Source organism: Malaclemys terrapin, chromosome 3 (assembly GCF_027887155.1).
Source record: "Malaclemys terrapin pileata isolate rMalTer1 chromosome 3, rMalTer1.hap1, whole genome shotgun sequence".
In the NCBI taxonomy this organism is placed as follows: Eukaryota; Metazoa; Chordata; order Testudines; family Emydidae; genus Malaclemys; species Malaclemys terrapin.
Genome location: NC_071507.1, coordinates 204,674,396 through 204,681,527, shown reverse-complemented (window position 1 = coordinate 204,681,527; position 7,132 = coordinate 204,674,396).

The window sequence follows — 7,132 nt, the reverse complement described above, 5'->3', positions numbered from 1 at the left end:
GAGTGGTAGAAATGTACCACTCTTGTATCTAAAACTAGAAATATAAAACATAACTCTGAGGGCCTATTGTAATTATGAAAAGTGTGGGCCATTAAGGATGGTTGGAATCTTGATGACTCCCATTAACCAGGACCATTGTCTGCAAATGGCTGTGTTTACCTGTTAGTCTTCCTGTATATGTGTGTGCTGGCAAGTGGGCAATGAAGTCTTGCAGTGACATGTGATCATGTCACCTGAACTGGAATCCATCTTTAACCTGATGCTTTTCCAGTGGGGGGGGACCCAGAGGGACAAAGGGTTCCCGCCTTATGCAAAAGATATATAAAGGGGTGGAAGAGAACAGAGGGGAGAGGAGCCATCATGAAGAATCCCCTAGCTACCACCTGAGCTGCAACAAGAGCTGTACCAGGAGAAAGAATTGTGCCCAGGCCTGGAAGAAGTCCAGTCTGAGAAAAAGCTTACTGAAGCATCTCTGAGGGTGAGATTATCTGTATTCGGTTTGATTAGACATAGATTTGCACATTTTATTTTATTTTGCTTGGTGACTTACTTTGTTCTGTCTGTTACTACTTGGAACCACTTAAATCCTATTTTCTGTATTTAATAAAATCACTTTTTATTTAGTAATTTACTCAGAGTATGTATGAATACCTGGGGGAGCAAACAACTGTGCATCTCTCTCTATCAGTGTTATAGAGGGCGAACAATTTATGAGTTTGCCCTGCATAAGCCTTATGCAGGGTGAAACGGATTTATCTGGGTTTAGACCCCATTGGGAGTTGGGCATCTGAGTGCTAAAGACAAGCACACTACTGTGAGCTGTTCTCAGGTAAACTTGCAGCTCTGGGACAAGTGATTCAGACCCTGGGTCTGTGTTGGAGCAGACGGGAGTGTCTGGCTCAGCAAGACAGGCTGCTGGAGTCCTGAGCTGGCAGGGAAAACAGAAGCAGGGGTAGTCTTTGCACATCAGGTGGCAGCTCCCAAGGGGGTTTCTGTGATCCAACCCATCACACTCCCCCTCTGACAAACTTACACCTTACAGTATTTGCCTCTGAATTTGTCCATCTGCAGCCATTGGATGGTGTTAGCCATTTCTCTGCTAGATGGAAGAGCCCTTTCTTAACACAAGTATTTGTTCCCCATGTTGGTAAATACAGACGGTGAGCGAGTCACTCTGTAACCTCTTTGCTAAGCTAAATAGATTGAGCTCCTTGACGCTGTCATTACAAGGCAGGTTTTCCAGTCCTTTAATCATTCTCAGGGCTGTTCTCTGAACTGTCTCCAATTAATAAACCTCCTTGTTGAACTGTGGACACGCAGCACTGGACACAGGATTCCAGCAGCGGTCGCACCAGTGCCAAACACAGAGACAAAATAACCTCTCTGTTCGAGAGCCCACTGTTAATGCTTCCCAGGATCGCATTAGCTCTTTTGCACTGGAAACTCAGGTTTAGCTGATTATCCACCATGACCCCCCCCCGCCCCCAAATCTTTTTCAGTCCCTGCTTCCCAGGATCGAGTCCCCCATCCTGTAAGTGTGGCCTGCAGTCTTTGTTCCCAGATGTACGTTTACATTTAGCAGCTTATCAAGTGATCCAGATCTCTCTGTATCAGCGACCTCTTCTCTTCATTATTTACCACTCTCCCAATCTTTGTGTCATCTGCAGACTTTACCAGTGATGATTTCATGCTTTCTTCCCGTTCATTGATAAAAATGCTAAATATTATAGGGCCAAGAACTGATCCCTGCGGGACCCCACTAGAAACACACCCGCTCAGTGATGATTGCCTATTTACAATTATATTTTGACACCTATCACTTGGCCAGTTTTAATCCGTGGAATGTGTGCCATGTTAATTTGGTATCATTCTAGTTTTTTAATCAAAATGTTATGTGGTACCAAGCCAAATGCCTTACAGAAGTCCAAGCATATTACATCAGCCTTATTAGCCTTATCAATTCAACTTGTAATCTCCTCAAAAAGATCTCACATTAGTCTGACAGAATCTATTTTCCATAAACCCATATTGTCATTAATTACACCACCCTCCTTTAATTCTTTAGCAACTGAGTTCCATGTCAGCTGGTCCATCGTCTTTCCTAAGATCAGTGTCAGGCTGATACGCCCATACCGTAATTACCTGAGTCATCCTATTTACCCTTATAAAATATTGGCACAACATTAGCTTTCTCGCAGTCTTCTGGAACTTTCCCAGTGTTCTAGGACTTATTGAAAATCATCATTCATGGCCTAGCGAGCTCCTCAGCCAGCTCTTTGAAAACTCTTGGAAGCAATTTATCCGGAAATATCTTCCAGAAAGGCATTCAGTCTTGATATGAAGATATCAAACTTCCTTTGTTTGTGCCAATGACCATCACAGTCCTGTAACCTGGCTGCCATCTTTGGCTCAGACCTTTCTGTAGGCCCTCACATCCAGATTATCTCTAAATCTTGCTGTTTTTTTTCTGCATTACATCTAAGGTTTGGCCTTTCCTATCCATGCCCACAGCTACTGCTCTCATCCCAACTCATCCTCTTGCACCTTGATTGCTGCAACATCCTCCTCTCTGGTCTTGACAGACGCAAGCTTGCCCTACTCAGGTCCATTCAGAATACTGCTGCCAAAATCATTTCCCCAGCCCATCGCTTTGCAGCCCTCCATTGGCTCCCCTTTCTCTAGCATACCTTCACGGCCAATCCTCACCTACCTCTCATCTCATTCACTATTGAGATGTTGCCTCCCAGCTAGGTTCAGAAAAGGGCCACAAAAATGTTGAGGGGGATGGAACAGCTTCCATCTGAGGAGGGATTCATAAGACTGGGACTTTTCAGCTTGGAAAAGAGACAAATAAGGGGGGATATGATAGAGGTATATAAAATCATGACTGGTGTGGAGAAAGTGAATGAGGAAGTGTTATTTACTCCTTCTCATAACACAAGAACTAGGGGTCACTAAATGAAATGAATAGGCAGCAGGTTTAAAACAAAGAAAAGGAAGTATTTCTTCACACAACGCACAGTTAACCTGTGGAACTCCTTGCCAGGTGATGTTGTAAAGGCCAAGACTATAACAGGGTTAAAAAAAGAACTAGATCACTGTTAGAGAGCTTATTCCTTCACTCTCCCACTTCCCTGGTCCTTCTCGCATGAACAGAGAGCAACAATACCCGAAGTCTGAAGGTGCAAACAATTCAATGTTTATTGGGGTGAACTTCCAGCAAGCTTAAATCCAAGTTCCTTTTTCCTTATTTTCGAATCCCCACTTACTTCCTGTTTGCCAGCTATCCCTTAACCAATAATTCTACTAAAATTTACCTAACCGATACTAACATATTGTAACATGATTAGCTAACCAATTATATCCCACCACCTTAATTAGTTTACACCCAGCAAAATTAATTATACAGCAGACAGAAACAATCACAGAACCAGACAGAGATCATGCAAATAAACATACAAAACAATACAGAAGCGAGGATTTCACAACTACATCTATATAGACATAAGGGTTTTCCAGCTGTGTCTATTGATAAGTGAGTTCTTGCCAGGCAGGATGCTATCAAACAAACTAAGTGTCCTTTTACATCTTCTAGGCTTTTCCCTTTCTCTGGAGGTGACAGGAATATCAGGACAGGATTGGATTCCTAACAGCCCAATAGCACCTTATTTCCATGGGACTAGTCTGGAATGTGAGGATGTGACCGTTCACTTCCCAGTTTATGGCTGCCTCCGCTACTTAGCCGAAGGCCTTAGCCTAAGAACCAGGCCTCAGACTGTCATGGTACGAGAAGGCCCTTACACCGGCAGACAGTGATTTTGATTCTTCCTTTTATACCTCTATAACTAGCTAAGTGATAAGAATACACCTACATTCTTAAAGTATAGGCCTTTGCAGATGGGCTTGAATATCTATATCCTAACAATCACTTCACGGATGATAGGACCATCAATGGCTATTAGCCAGGATGGGCAGAGATGCAGCCCCATGCTCTGTGTCCTGAGCCTCTGTTCACCAAAAGCAGGGACTGGACGACTGGGGACGGATCACTTGATGATTGTCTGTTAATTCCTTCTAAAGCACTGGGCATTGGCCGCTGTTGGAAGACAGGATACTGGGCTGGATGGACCATTGGCGTGGCCGTTCTTATGTTCTTCCCTCTGATTGGCCCATGATGCCAGGGTCCACCGCCCACTTGTTCAGTTTTATAGACTCATAGACTCATAGACTTTAAGGTCAGAAGGGACCATTATGATCATCTAGTCTGACCTCCCGCATGATGCAGGCCACAAAAGCTGACCCACCCACTCCTAGAATAATTCTCTCCCTTGACTCAGCTGTTGAAGTCCCCAAATCATGATTTAAAGACTTCAAGTCGCAGAGAATCCTCCAGCAAGCGACCCCTGCCCCATGCTGCGGAGGAAGGCGAAAAACCTCCAGGGCCTCTGCCAATCTACCCTGGAGGAAAATTCCTTCCCAACCCCAAATATGGCAATCAGTAGAACCCCGAGCATGTGGGCAAGATTCTCCAGCCAGACCCGCATTGACCATTGATACTAATTACCAGCGATGGCACGTTATTGACCTATTGACTAAAATCACGTTATCCCATCAAACCATCCCCTCCATAAACTTATCAAGCTTAATCTTAAAGCCAGAGAGGTCTTTCGCCCCCACTGTTTCCCTCGGAAGGCTGTTCCAGAACTTCACCCCTCTGACGGTTAGAAACCGTCGTCTAATTTCAAGCCTAAACTTCCCCACGGCCAGTTTATATCCATTCTTTCTAGTGTCCACATTAGTACTGAGCTGAAATAATTCCTCTCCCTCCCTGGTATTTATCCCTCTGATATATTTAAAGAGAGCAATCATGTCCCCCCTCAGCCTCCTTTTGGTTAGGGTAAACAAACCGAGCTCCTCGAGTCTCCTTTCATACGACAGGTTTTCCATTCCTCGGATCATCCTAGTGGCCCTTCTCTGTACCCGTTCCAGTTTGAGTTCATCCTTTTTAAACATGGGAGACCAGAACTGCACACAGTACTCCAAATGAGGTCTCACCAGTGCCTTGTATAACGGAAGCAGCACCTCCTTATCCCTGCTAGAAATACCTCGCCTAATGCATCCCAAGACCGCATTAGCTTTTTTCACGGCCACGTCACATTGCCGACTCATAGTCATCCTGCGATCAACCAGGACTCCGAGGTCCTTCTCCTCCTCCGTTCCTTCCATACGAGCACTTTTGTGTGCTCTCCCCTGCCGCTCCTCGCCTTTGGGACAAGCTCCCCACAAACACCCACAAAACGACCTCGCTCTCCTCCGCCGCTGCAGAACTCTCCTGGGCCGCGATGCCTGCAGAAAACGTCATGACAGGCCGCTGCTGGGCCCTGATCACGGCCTGTCGTGGGATCGATAGTGTCTCATTGCTTCCTTGTACTCCCCCATCTGTCTGTCTCCGGCTGATGCCTCTGGTCTTATACTTCCACTGCCAGTGCCTAGCACAATGGGGTCCGAATCTGCCAGTAGAGCTCCTAGGTACTGTAGGGGTAAGGCCTTTTCCTGTAGCCAGATTGTAAGGCCTAAGGCCTTTGTCTGCAGCCATATTAGAGAGCAGCAGCTATTAGGCAAGAACCAGAAAGTCACATCCTCATATTCCATCTAAATTACATTAAAACAATGTAATATTGGGCCATGATGGAGACACTCCTGTCCTAATAGCACCCACTGTGATAAACTCAGGACAGACAGCTGCAAGGGGCGGGGGTTAGAAAACAGTCCCAGAAGATTAAAAGGTCCTCCTCCTGATCAACTGAGGACAGGTCAATCAGGTTCAGCTGAGAAGGGGTTACCAGAGAATCAATTAGGATCAGCTGATTCCAACTAAGGGCCGCCTGAGACCTTTTTAAACCCTTCCCTGTTGGGTGAAGAGCGGGAGAGGGAGAGCGAGAGAGAAGGAGTTATGCTGCCAGGAGGTTAGGTGCAGTGAGTCTCACCAGGAGGGGAGGCTGCATTCCTTCCCATAAGGGAGAAAAACAAGCCCAAAAGACTGGTGGAGAGAAGGACTGGACTTCCCCTGTGCAGCCAAGAGGGACTGTTTTACCCAAGCCTGTCTCTCCAGGGCTAAACACCGCGTAGGCTGGTGAGACCGAGAAGGTGTCTTGCCACACCACCCGCACCAGATAAAGAAACCGGTCTTAAGATAGTTAAAGAAAACTTAGTTTGACGGCATCCTGTCGGGCAAGGAATCACTTATCAATAGCTGTGGTTGTGACATCCTCATTTCTTTATTGTTTTGTCTGTATGGTCCCACACTTCTCTATTGTTTATCTGTCTGGTTCTTTGATTGTTTCTGTCTGTTACATAATTAATTTTGTTAGGTGTAAATTAATTAAAGTGGTGGGGTCGGATTGGTTAAAGAATTGCTTTACAATATGTTAGGATTGGTTAGAAAGTTGTTGAGTAATATTTTAGCAAAAAGATTGGTTAAGGTAGAGTTAAGCAGGACTCAAGTTTCACTATATAAACTGGGCTCCAAAAGGAAGTTCTTGGGAACCAACTCCAGGACACAGCCCCAGAGCTCAACACCCTGCTAACCACACCATGCAGCTTCTACCTCTCTCCCCAGCTTCGTGTCACCTGCGAACTTGCTGAGGGTGCAGTCCATCCCATCATTGAGATCATTAATGAAGATAGTGAACAAAACCGGCCCCAGGACTGACCCTTGGGGCACGCCACTTGATACCGGCTAGACATGGAGCCATTGATCACTACTCATTGAGCCCGACGATCTAGCCAGCTTTCTATCCACCTTATAGTCCATTCATCCAGCCCATACTTCTTTAACTTGCTGGTAAGAAAACTGTGGGAGATGGTATCAAAAGCTTTGCTAAAGTCAAGATATATCACATCCACCACTTTCCCCATATCCACAGAGCCAGTTATCTCATCCTCAATTTGCCCTCCTGGTCAGCGGGCCAGTTCTGTGCCATCTGCTGGGCACTAGTTCTTGATGCCTGGCTGGTGGATCTCACTCACCTGCTCCAGGGCTAAAAACACACGTGCAGCTAGGAAGGAAATTTCCCTCAGGCCAGACTGGCTGGGGTCATGGAGGGGGTTCATCTTCCTCTACACAGCATGG